This window comes from Microtus pennsylvanicus, chromosome 12 (genome assembly GCF_037038515.1).
Source record: "Microtus pennsylvanicus isolate mMicPen1 chromosome 12, mMicPen1.hap1, whole genome shotgun sequence".
Taxonomy (NCBI): domain Eukaryota; kingdom Metazoa; phylum Chordata; class Mammalia; order Rodentia; family Cricetidae; genus Microtus; species Microtus pennsylvanicus.
The window spans coordinates 92,648,373-92,661,870 of record NC_134590.1 but is presented as its reverse complement, the minus strand read 5'-3'; the positions used below and the strand labels follow the sequence as shown (position 1 = coordinate 92,661,870).

The 13,498-nt window shown below is 37.9% G+C and overlaps 1 long non-coding RNA gene across 1 annotated transcript in view; it reads right to left on the bottom strand.

The window, feature by feature from the left end:
• Positions 1-12,219, bottom strand: part of LOC142832824 (uncharacterized) — a 46,517-nt gene extending 34,298 nt beyond the window's left edge. The window contains exons 1-2 of the long non-coding RNA XR_012907282.1: positions 12,143-12,219; positions 6,577-6,741 (exon numbers count right to left, since the gene is read on the bottom strand). This is a non-coding gene — a long non-coding RNA (uncharacterized LOC142832824). The remainder of the gene's footprint in view (positions 1-6,576; positions 6,742-12,142) is intronic.
• Positions 12,220-13,498: the final 1,279 nt, after the last annotated feature.

Sequence of the window (13,498 nt, the reverse complement as noted above, 5' to 3'; positions counted from 1 at the left end):
TCCTCCACAGCCTCTCCAGCAAAGGCTGGAGTTTTTTATTTTAGCCATTCTGACAGGTGTAAGATGGTATCTCAAAGTTGTTTTGATTTGCATTTCCCTGATCGCTAAGGAGGTTGAGCATGACCTTAAGTGTCTTTTGGCCATTTGAACTTCCTCTGCTGAGAATTCTCTGTTCAGATCAGTGCCCCATTTTTTAATTGGGTTAATTAGCATTTTAAAGTCTAGTTTCTTGAGTTCTCTATATATTTTGGAGATCAGACCTTTGTCTGTTGTGGGGTTGGTGAAGATCTTCTCCCAGTCAGTAGGTTGCCTTTTTGTCTTGGTGACAGTGTCCTTTGCTTTACAGAAGCTTCTCAGTTTTAGTAGGTCCCATTTATTCAATGTTGCCCTTAATGTCTGAGCTGTTGGGGTTACACATAGGAAGCGATCTCCTGTGCCCATCTGATGTAGGGTGCTTCCCACTTTCTCTTCTATCAGGTTCAATGTGTTCTGACTGATAGTGAGGTCTTTAATCCATTTGGACTTGAGTTTTGTGCATGGTGATAGATATGGGTCTATTTTCATTCTTCTACAGGTTGACGTCCAGTTATGCCAGCACCATTTGTTGAAGATGTTTTCTTTCTTTCATTGTATACTTTTGCCTCCTTTATCAAAAGTGAGGTGTCCATAGGTTTGTGGGTTAAAATTCGGGTCTTCTATATGATTCCATTGGTCGACTTCTCTGTTTTTATACCAGTACCACACTGTTTTCATCACTGTAGCTCTGTAATAGAGTTTGAAGTCAGGGATGGTAATGCCTCCAGACAATCCTTTATTGTATAGGATTGTTTTGGCTATCCTGAGTTTTTTGTTTTTCCATATAAAGTTGATTATTGTCCTCTCAAGATCTGTGAAGAATTTTGATGGGACCTTAATGGGGATTGCATTGAATCTATAAATTGCCTTTGGTAGAATTGCCATTTTTACTATGTTGATCCTCCCAATCCAAGAGCAAGGGAGGTTCTTCCATTTTCTGGTATACTCCTCAGTTTCTTTCTTCAATGCCTTAAAGTTCTTGTCAAATAGATCTTTCACTTCCTTGGTTAGAGTTACCCCAAGATATTTTATGCTGTTTGTGGCTATCGTGAAAGGTGAAGCTTCTCTGATTTCCCTCTCTGCTTCCATATCCTTTGTGTATAAGAGTGCGACTGATTTTTTGGAGTTGATCTTGTATCCTGCCACATTACTAAAGCTGTTTATCAGCTGTAAAAGTTCTTTGGTGGAGTTTTGGGGGTCGCTTAAGTACACTATCATATCATCTGCAAATAACGAAAGTTTAACTTCTTCCTTTCCAATTCGAATCCCCTTGATCCCCTTATGTTGTCTTATTGCTATTGCTAGAACTTCAAGCACTATATTGAAGAGGTATGGCGAGAGTGGACAGCCTTGTCGTGTTCCTGAGTTTAATGGGATGGCTTTGAGTTTCTCTCCATTTAATTTGATGTTAGCTGACGGCTTGCTGTATATAGCTTTTATTATATTTAGGTATGACCCTTGTATCCCTAATCTCTCCAATACTTTTATCATAAAGGGATGTTGAATTTTGTCAAATGCTTTTTCAGCATCTAATGAGATGATCATATGGTTTTTTTCTTTCAGTTTATTTATATGATGGATTACATTGATAGATTTTCTTATGTTGAACCAACCCTGCATCCCTGGGATGAAGCCTACTTGATCATAATGGATAATTTTTCTAATGTGTTCTTGGATTCGGTTTGCCAGTATTTTGTTGAGGATTTTTGCGTCGATGTTCATGAGTGAGATTGGTCTATAATTCTCTTTCTTGGTTGAGTCTTTGTGTGGTTTTGGTATCAGAGTAACTGTAGCTTCATAAAAGGAATTTGGCAGTGCCTCTTCTGTTTCTATATTGTGGAATACATTGAGGAGTATAGGAATTAGGTCTTCTTGGAAGTTCTGGTAGAATTCCGCATTGAAACCATCTGGTCCTGGGCTTCTTTTGGTAGGGAGGTTTTTGATAACCTCTTCTAATTCTTCGCGACTAACAGGTCTATTTAGATTGTTCACCTGGTCCTGATTTAACTTTGGTAAATGATATTTATCTAAGAAAGTATCCATTTCCTTTACATTTTCCAGTTTTGTGGCATATAGGCTTTTGTAGTAAGATCTAATGATTCTCTGAATTTCCTCTGTGTCTGTGGTTATGTCCCCCTTTTCATTTCTGATCTTATTAATTTGCAAATTCTCTCTCTGCCGTTTGATTAGTTTGGATAGGGGTTTGTCAATCTTGTTGATTTTCTCCAGGAACCAGCTTTTTGTTTCATTGCTTCTTTGAATTGTTCTCTGTGTTTCTATTTTATTGATTTCAGCCCTCAGTTTGATTATTTCCAGTCTCCTACTCCTCCTAGGTGAGTCTGCTTCTTTTTTTTCTAGAGCTTTCAGGTGGGCTGTTAAGTCTCCAATGTGAGCTTTCTCTGTTTTCTTTAAGTGGGCACTTAGTGCTATGAACTTTCCTCTTAGGACTGATTTCATAGTGTCCCATAAGTTTGAGTATGTTGTTTCTTTATTTTCATTGAATTCCAGGAAGACTTTAATTTCTTTCTTTATTTCTTCCTTAATCCAGGTATGGTTCAGTAGTTGGCTGTCCAGTTTCCATGACTTTGTAGGCTTTCCGGGGGTAGCATTGTTGTTGAATTCTAACTTTAATCCATGGTGATCTGATAAGACACAGGTGGTTAGTAATATTTTTTTGTAACTGTGGATGTTTGCTTTGTTACTGACTATGTGGTCGATTTTCGAGAAGGTTCCATGAGCTGCAGAGAAGAAGGTGTATTCTTTCCTATTTGGGTGGAATGTTCTATAGATGTCTGTTAAGTCCATTTGCTTCATTACCTCCTTTAATTCTCTTATTTCTCTGTTAGGTTTCTGTCTGATTGACCTGTCCATTGGTGAGAGAGGAGTGTTGAAGTCTCCTACTATTAGTGTGTGCGGTTTTATGGCTGCCTTGAATTTTAGCAATGTTTCTTTTATGTACATGGGTGCTTTTATTTTAGGGGCATAGATGTTCAGGATTGAGACTTCATCCTGATGAACTGTTCCTGTTATGAATATTAAATGCCCCTCTTCATCTCTTCTGATTGATTTAAGTTTGAAGTCAACTTTGTTAGAGATTAGTATGGCCACACCTGCTTGTTTCTTAGGTCCATTTGCTTGATAGGCCTTTTCCCAACCCTTTACTCTGAGTAGGTGCCTGTCTTTGTGGTTGAGGTGTGTTTCTTGTAAACAGCAGAATGTTGGATCCTGTTTTCTTATCCATTCTCTTAGCCTGTGCCTTTTTATGGGTGAGTTGAGTCCATTGACATTAAGTGATATTAATGACCAGTGGTTGTTAATTCCGGTCACTTTTTTTTTAGTCGTAGAGTTTGTGTGTTTCCCTTATTTGGTTTGTGTTGATGAAGGGTCTCTAGATGTCTGAGTTATTGTGGTCATTGTTGGACTCCTTGGTTATTGATTTTCCTTCTATTACTTTCTGTAAGGCTGGATTTGTGGCTGCATATTGTTTAAATTTGTTTTTATCCTGGAAAATTTTGATTTCTCCATTTATAGTGAACGAAAGTTTGGCTGGGTATAGTAATCTGGGCTTGCATCCATGGTCTCTCAGTTTCTGCAGTACATCTATCCAGGACCTTCTGGCTTTCATGGTTTCCATGGAAAAGTCAGGTGTAAGTCTGATAGGTTTACCTTTGTAAGTAATTTGGCCTTTTTCCTTTGCCGCTCTTAATATTTTTTCCTTATTCTGTATGCTTTGTGTTTTGATAATTATATGGCGAGGGGATGTTTTTTTTTTGATCCAGCCTATTCGGTGTTCTGTATGCTTCTTGCACCTTCATAGGTATATCTTTCTTTAGGTTGGGAAAGTTTTCTTCTATAATTTTATTAAATATATTTTCTGGAGCATTGAGCTGCACTTCTTCTCCTTCTTCTACTCCTATTATTCTTAGGTTTGGTCTTTTTATTGTGTCCCATATTTCCTGAATGTTTTGTGATGAGAGTTTGTTGGACTTGCTGTTTTCTTTGATCATAGTGTTTATTTTCTCTATGGTATCTTCAGAATCTGAGAGTCTTTCTTCTATCTCTTGTATTCTGCTGGTTATGCTTGTTTCTGTAGTCTCTATTCGTTTACCTAGATTTTCCATGTCCAGCCGGCCCTCTGTTTGTGTTTTCTTCTTTGCCTCCATTTCAGTTTTCAAGTCTTGAACTGTTTCCATTATCTGTTTGATTGTTTTTCCTTGGTTTTCTAGGGTATCATTCACTGATTTATTCAATTCTTCAAACTTTCTGTTATATTTCTCATCCATTTCTATAAGGGCGTTTTTTACATGCTGTTTAAGGGCGTCAATCACTTTCAGAAGTCAATCTTTTCTCCTTCTTGATTAAGGTGTTCATGTCCTTCCATTGTGAGGTCGCTGGTTTCTGGTGGCTTCATGTTGCTTTTCAGTTTGTTGGGCGAATTCTTGCCTTGGCGTCTTCCCATCTCTTCTTCCAAATGCTCCCTTATGGATCTTCTTTTACCGGATCAGGTCTCCTTGCCTACCCAACGCGGCCTCCCCAATGTTGGCTCTCCTGGCACCAAGGGATCAGGTCTCCGTGCCCAACACTGGCTCGTCTAGCGGGGAGAGATCAGGCCTCCGTGCTGGTTGGGCAGCTCGCAAACAAAGCGCCTACCCTGCTTGGTGCAGGCAGGCCACAGAAACGAGCTTGATTTTCTTATACACACTACACCATGTTATATGATTCAGGACTAAGAACAATATTATCTGCTGGGGCCTGGGTAGAGATTATGCCCTGAGCACACAATTTCTGCCACTATTAAAAAGACAAAGAACACAGATGAAACATAAACATTAGACAAGCTTTTAATGCTAATCTCTAAAACACAGTACTCCATATTACATTACCCTAGATTTATTGAAACTCATCTTAAACAATTGTATTTTTTATTATTGGTTTTTGAAAAATAAGCAATATGAATACTGCTTAGCTAAATCCTCCTTGCTCTGTTCTGTGATAAACCATGAAAGATAATAAATATTTATTAATTTCAATGACAGGAAATACATTTAGTTCTAGAAAATCAATAAAGGTAACCCTTAGTAATTTCCTTAATATATCCAAGGTCATAAAAACTTAGTTTTAATAATTCATTTAAGCAATATAGTTTGAGTTGGAGACAAAAGTCACATGCTCCCAGACTGGAGGGATACTTGGCTGGAAGCCACCAGTTTTAGATGATATTTGTGTCTGTTACAGACATAATACTAGAGGAAAGAGGCCATGGCTTACTCATCAGTATTAGATTTTGTGGGGAGTGTTTTTTTGGCTATTTTAAGAAATTTGCTGATGAACATAGAACAGTACAGTTTCATGTGCTTGTATTGTTTGGGATGTAAATAATCCAATATTTTGAACCTAAAATTTTCACAAGTAGAACAGGAAAAATGTATGGAAAAAAGTTACTTTGAAATTATACGTATTCTTCAACACACAATAAGAGCAAAGGTGATAAAAAGAAGCATTGTAAATACAATTTCATAAATTTCTTATAGGACAATATGTTAATCTATCATGAGATTACATAAACTAATAAATCTTTTATGCCCACAATCACAAGTAGCAATGCTAGAGTAAGGAGAAGAAAAAAAGACAGGAACTGAGCTCATCTGCAGCACAACACAGTGCTCCTGCTCTATCCCTGTTGCTCAAGCCTTAGACCTTACCTGTACAGCCTTGCATGTCTAAGTCAGGCTGCTGTGCATAGCATCCATCCTAACTGCAAACGACAAGGGGAGATGCTCCTTCAAGAGCACAGCTTTTCTCCAAAAGCGCTTTCAGGCTGTCTGAATTTATTTACATATAGACCACACCAAGCTGTTTCTGTATAGATCAAAAGAAAGTGGGGAGGAAGCCACTGAACCTCTGATGGTAATCGATTGTTGGAAAGTTTGTTAAGACAACTTTCAAATCAGTTGCTCTGAAACATGGAGGCACATTAAAATTACTTAAGATATAAATAAAAAAGAATGAATGGAAGCCAATACAAAATGATCTAACTGACAAACTATGTGGTGAATTCCTTCAAGTTAGAATTTTTCACATACTGTAAAATGATTCTCATGGACTGAAAGAGATATACTTACTTTTAATGCACGTATTCTGTGATGATGTAGCTTAAGCCTCCAAAGAAGGCTCCTAGCTGTGCTGCTTATGAGAATGTAATGTAAATACTTGTTTTAAATTAATAATGACTCTTTTTTTCTATTTTTTGTTGTTGTAATGAAAACAATTAAAATTTCCTGATTATGAACCAAGCTTTTTGATAATAAACTATTGCTTTCTGACAGCCTTCCCTGTGTGGTCATGGGAACTGCAGACTGAGCTACTCTTTAATGAGAGCTGCCTAATAACCATTCAGTGAATTGGTTGTCCTACATGGGCCCAGTGTGTTGAGTATACACAATGAAGTTTAAAAACCATACACTAATAGTCATCATTGCTAACACATGGGAAAAAATGTACCTCGCTTTTTGTCCTCGAATCTGGAATCTTGGAAGCAATAGTCCTGGGTGGATGCAATGTCTGTGATGGATTTGATGGGAAGAGACTGAGAGGAGGAGGCTGATCACGGAAAACGGATGTCAAACAGAGTTGTACGGTCTCTTTCATTGCTTTCATCTGTGATTCCTGAGAGCAAAGGGAAATTAATAATTTTACCTATGGCTCTTGTTACCATTTCCCACATTGGTCTTATAATACATTCCCCCCATACAAATAGCGACAGGTTTTCAAATGAAATTTCTTGCTCTGCTTCAATATGATGCCTACAGTAGCTTCTCTACTTGAACACCTTGTGCCCAGCTGGTGGCAGAGTTAAGGCTGTAGAACCTAGGTGAGGGAATGGAACACTGGGTGACAGGCCTTAACTTAAAATAGCATGAGCATCTTTCTGACCTTGTTTTTGATCTCTGATTTCTCTCTTGCTCTCTCTCCTTCTCCATCCTTTTAGCTCTTCCCACTTTCTTCATCTCCTTCTGCTACCTGATTTAGTGAGATTTGATCAAGCATCCCAAGCTACTGCCACTGCATCTGAGAGCCATTCCCACTACCATAGGATTACCCAGGAGTGTCTCAGGCATTGTCATGAACTATGAATGTGGTCCAATACATTGGTATTCATGGTGTCATTTCACATTGTCAACAGTTTGGATACCCATGGAACCCTTCAAACCATGAACTAGACTATGTCCTTCCATCTTTAAGAGGCTTTCACCAGGTATTTGTTTGCATTGTTGAGAAAAATAACTAAGGCAGAAAATTGATTCCAAGATATGGGTCTCTTGCTGCTGTAGACCTGATCATGTTGTCTGTAAGTCTTTGGCTTACAAGAGGATATGGAACAGTTGGAAATGTCAGGTAAGACATTCTAAGAAACTGGAAGCAGTATTTGGTAGGTGATTCTGGTGGGGATACAGAGGATCAGTAGGCCACAGAAGGTGAGAGGGATTGTATCAGACATTGATTAAGAGGTTACATATCCTACATCCTGGCAATTCTCTGACAATGAAATGAGCAGAGTGATGAATTAAAAAGCAGTGGACTGACTGTTTTGATGGAGAACATTTCAAGAGAGCATAACAATCAGGCTGCAGGATGTTGTTCATTGTGCTTAGTGAGGTTTATAATAGGTCTTCAAAGCAGAAACTGGAGCAGAAGGATGTGACATGTAAGTAGTTCACAGAGAAGACACATCTGAGTGCAGTTAAAGTGGGTGGTATGGAACAGATACCAATAAACTGTAGCTGATACCAATATTGGTACAGTTAAGGTGTGATTGCACACTCTACATGAGGACAATAGGAAGGGACATTTAGGCTAAACCCTCACTCACAGAAGGTTCTAGGGAGAACAGTGTAAAATCAGTTGAAAAGAGAGTGTCCCACACAGGGGATTTCCATGGCATCTTTTTAAGGCTGGAGAGATGGCTCAGCAGTTAGGAGTATACACTGTTCCTGTCCAGGACTGGAGCTTGGTTCCCAGCATCAGCACATCCAACTCTGTCTTCTGCCACACTGTGCTTATATATAAAATACCCTGACCCACCACACCTACACTCATAATTTAAAAGAAAAATCAATCTTAAAATGAAAGATGGCCATTGGCTTTGGACTTTTGAACAGTGATGGGTATAAATGTAGAGGTGAAAATCTATAATGGAAGGTTTCAATACTGAGAACCCACAGAAAGCAACATTATTTGCATGATTCTTTTTCTTTTGTTCTGTTCACACCATACATCTAACAGATTAGGTACATAAATCTCTAAGTCAGAGCAATAACTCAACTCCGATGCTAAAACTAATGAACAGCCATGAAGTGGTGGTTTTAAATGCTCTGATATATTGTGAAAGACAATGCACATATATTGAATTTGCTTTAAATTCGGTGTCACATGAGGCCCTGACCTCATCAGGAAATCTCCAGGTTAATTTAATCAACTCTCTTTCTTTAACCATTAAAGGGGTGTACAGAGCCGTTTGTATTCTGCTTCAGGCTGTTCTTAACATCTTCCTTCCTGTGTTTCCTTCTTGGGACTGTAACCTGCACCAGGACCTCCTGTCATACGTTTCAGTACGGTTCTTGGTTGACAGTCTAGATAGATACTACCAGGGACTATGGTGTGAGAATTGTCACCAGAATCAGTGTCTTGTTTTCCTACCACCCCAAGAGCATGCTTTCAACTGAACAAGTCTGTTTCTGATGCTGCCAATGCTGTATTCACACAGGCCCAGGGTCAGAATCAGTCACCATTATACCTCTAGGGCTGTCTATACTGGAACCTCAGCCGACTATTTCCTTTGAAGCTCACTACAACCAGACATTCTTTACTGATGGATGAGACAACATGTATAGCATGCTTTCCTCTGGATCTGAAGAACTAATCTTTTCTCAGTTAACTCTTGATTTACCCTTTCCCTCCTAGCCCCAAACTATATTTCCCATTTGTTTTTCCCTCCACCCTTGAAGTGGTAAATTCTGTAGCTAAAATGCCCCCATTTTTCAGTATACCCCAGTTGTAGCTCAATTAATAATAGCTTTCTGGAAGCTCAGAATTGATTCATAGATCTTGAGATTCTTTTGATTATTTTGGTATAATAAACTCACACTTCATTCATTAGAAATAACATTGAGAACAAAGTTGGGGTGTGAAGACGTTCTCATAGCATTTACATGATAGTTAAGATTATTTGAACATGAGACAAAATATATCTAAAAGGAGAACATGCACGAAGTATAAAAAAGTCTCATATAGAAACAATAGAGAGAGGTGAAGGACATTTACTTTAAACAGTGGTTCTTTCCATTATAGATTGAGATAACCTTTCCACCTGAATTTAGAGCTAGTTTGTAAATTTCATATGCATCTTGCTTGATATTTGTCAAAATCAATGTCTAATAATGTAAAAAGATTTTTTATAGTTCTATGTACCAAAAAAGAGGTGACAGAATTATGAAGTTAAAGACAAACTGCTCGTCATAGAAAAGCAATCTTATCTCACTTAATAATAATACTAACAGATAAACTTTCTGGCTATTTTCTACATGGCAGGCAGGATTCCTGTCAGACTAGTTATGTGTATAAAAATTCAGTCATCCCTCAGCTCTCAGTGGTATGGCTATGAATTGTAGCACCAGGGAGATTTCAACATGGCCTGCCAACAAAAGTCATCAACTAAATACAGGAGGAGAGTTCCTAGAGACTCTCTGGCCACAGCTCTCAGACTAGAGCATGCTGTGGCAGGCTATGGGCTCACTGCACAGTGGTGCACATGAAAGACATGGATAGTGAAAGAAGCACATGTCACTAAAGGTGAAGAAACAACTCTGTGTTAGCCCGAGTTCTGTCCGTGGGCCATTTCCAACCAGTAGAGTGCGCTGTGGCTCTGGAATTTGGTGTTATCCACAAATACTTGCAATGCAAGATTAATTCTCTATTATTCTATTGTCTTGGGGCCAGAAAGTATTATTTTCTGATTGGTCCATTATATTTGATATCAGAACAAAGACCATGTCTCATACATTTTTTTTATTCCTGTAATGTCCAACATAATAACATCTCACAATAGCTATTTTAAAATCCAATAACCATTATCAGTTAAGTAATTATATCATGTCAGATCAGGAAGACTATTTTAGAAAAAACAATTCAATGGCCAGAAATGATAGTCTTAGAAGTTGGGAGATTGCCTCAGAACCTTGAAGACTCAATGTCTTCTTAGGATTTAATACATTTTTCAAAGACAGTGGCAGCAAAGACAGAATAATTTTTTTTAATGTGAGCTAGTAAAACTTAAGATTGTATGTTCCTCTTGGTTTTCTAATTCCATTAAATCTACAAAAATCCCATGTCCTTTGTAAAAAGTGACAGAGCAGTAGTTGGAAGAGATGAGTTGAATATCCCTGGAAAAACCTTGATGTTAATTTTTTTTATAAAATTAATTTTTGGTAAAATAAATTATGCCTGCTCTACCCCAAAGAATAGAAGTCAGGCTGCCCTTAACTATTAAATGTTAATAACTTGGATAAACTAATAAATGGTAATTCCAAAGGACTAAGGTTGGTGAGATATCTACTTACTTCTCTGAATATTTAATTTGTCTCAGGCCCCCAAATCTTACAAAGGAACATCATTAACATTCAGGATACGTTCTTCCTAATTTCTCTGTTATGACACAGTCTACATACTCTGTCCGTCAGCTGTGAAGATGTTTGGATCATAACAGAACAAAGATATATCCCTATGAGAGACATAGTCACACTCCTAAGCAGCAAAATTTTAGCCTGGTCTTAAACTTACCATACAGTGCAAAGTGTACGGCTCAGTATCAAAGCATCCATACAGTGTAGGGTTTCCTAAAATGTGAAACCTGAAGATCTTCAAAGGGAACCAATCCCACATGGTCTCTCTCCTACCTGATCCACAGTGAAATGCCCACAGTTCAATTCTGGTAATTAAGGGGCAGCCTCCTTTTTCTTTTTTCTTTTTTTTACAGATTCTCTGAGTGCATATAAGGAATTAGTGAAAAAAAAGTTCACAAATGCACTGGTGTCCCTGTTCAATAGTATCCATAAAATTATTGCTAATTGTAGAAAGTTCTTTTCAGAAGGCACAACACTTTAGGTTTAGCCAAGATGACTTTGAGAATTACAAGGATATATAGAAAAAATATTATGAACAAGGTTAGCAGCAGTCTGAATTGAATATGGAAAGATGTCTTCATAACTACTTAACACATCTTTATGGTGCATAAATTACAGAGAGATAGACAAATATTTGTAATACAAATAAATACAGAGGCAGCATGTACCTCATGTCTACATATATATTGCATGCTTAACATACATGTGATATTTATGTACTAGCACAGACTATTACATTGCATCTATTCAATGAGTGGAGGGTGAAACACATACATGCAAGTGTTCTTCACGATCATCTACACTATATTTCTCAGAAAACAATTAAATTCTTAATTTTAATATTTGTTCTTTCACTTATTCTACCTCCATAAATACTTTAAATAGTTTTTCATTTGTTTGAACAATTATTATTTATAGACAAAATGTATTTTATTTGTGATTTTTATGTTTGGAATGGTATTCCAAAGTATGACTATACAATATATATGAAGTCCTATATTTTCGATTATTGACACCTGTGATATCCTTGTGCCAATTTCCAAGCTCTCGAACATGAGGACGAGTGCCAAGGCACGGGCATTTAAGACACACTTTTAACAACTCGTGGTTACTTCCATTTTCTTTGTTTCTTCCAGAGTTATCAGAGAACAGCATGGTTTCTACATTAAGTATGTCTATCCACGGTGTTATGGAATAAATGTGCCAGTAAGATAAACAAATAACGGAATAACAAACCCACAGAGTTCACTCAATTGATTCTAGCAGGAAAAAAAAATGAGAACAAGGAAGCCATCACACTAGGATTGCTCTGGGCGACCGCAGGCAGCAGCAATCACACACTGTGTGGCTGAAAGCCAAGTCGTGATGGCTCCTGGATGGCAACTTACCCTGTCAAGAGCTGCTTTCTCAAGCTCATTTTTGGCGACAGCTAACTTCTTTTCCAGTTCGGTGAGCTGTTGGGCCTGTAACAGAGAGGGAAGGCAGCACATTTGAGAAAACACTATACTCTCCATATTTGTTCTTCATGGAAAAGGAATGTATGCCTGTTAGTTGATTTAAATTTCAGATGAAAGGCACGAAGTTACAGAGCCATTTGATATGTGTGCAGAGAACGGTATGAGTCTCATGGGTCGAAACACCTTGTAAAGCCTAACTCAATCTTTGTTATATTTGTTAGTTCTCTTATCAGAGATGCTTCTAGTCCTCGGGGACTGAATTCTATCTGCACAACTTCCTGTCTTGATGTCTGACTGTCCATTTGAGTTTTAACTTTTTATTTGGTGATAGAACAATTGAGACTATAATAAGGCTTGAAGTGCTCTTTTTTCCCCTCTCTCTCTTTATAATTATAAATACCAGTGTGAAGGCACCATCACAAAATAACCAGGACAGGAAATATATTCCCCAAACACTGAATCAAGGAGAACCTGAAAACGGTAGTCTAGCCTTGAGGGCTATGTGGACATGGTTTACATGAGCTGCCTAGTCTGCAAAATATTGTTGTGCCATTCCAATGAGATTAAAGTAGCAACACTTGATCTTTTACCTCATGTCTCTGTAACCTAGCAAGCCTCTTCATTTCTTCAAATGTCACAACAGGGCTCTTCAGGGAAAGTAACAGTGACTTAATATTTGAAAGATGTATTTTCACAAAAACACCAAGCTAACAGTCATAACATATATGCAGAGGACTGGGGAGTGGGAGTGGAAGTGGGTGTGTTTCTGACTCGTTTGCCTGATCTGGGAGCTGTTTCCTTCTTTTTGGGTTGCCTTGTCCAGCCTGGATATGAGGGCTTTTGCCTTTGCTTATTGTATCTTGTTTTGTTGTGTTTGGTTGTTTTCTCTTGGAAGCCTGATCTTTTCTGAGGGCAAAATGAAGAGAAGGGAGAATGGATCTGGAAGAGAGAAGAGGTAGTGACGGGGAGCAGAGAAGAGAGAAGGGGGGAGAAACTGTGGTCATTATGTATTGTAGGAGTGAAGAGTCTATTTTCAATAAAAAGAAAAAACATTCTAATCTTGCCTTAGCTATGTGATCTTGAACAAAATAGTTGACGCTTCAAGCAAAAGGCAACAACAGGTTTCTGTCATAAAGCATCACTTAATGAGGAACATGATGCTTGGAGAAGTTCATTACTAATAAACACATAATAGTTACACGACTTCAGTTTATAATTCTCTGAGTGTATTCCTTCAGTTTATGTTGATTTATATTAATAGCAATAAAAATTAAATGTATTTATTTC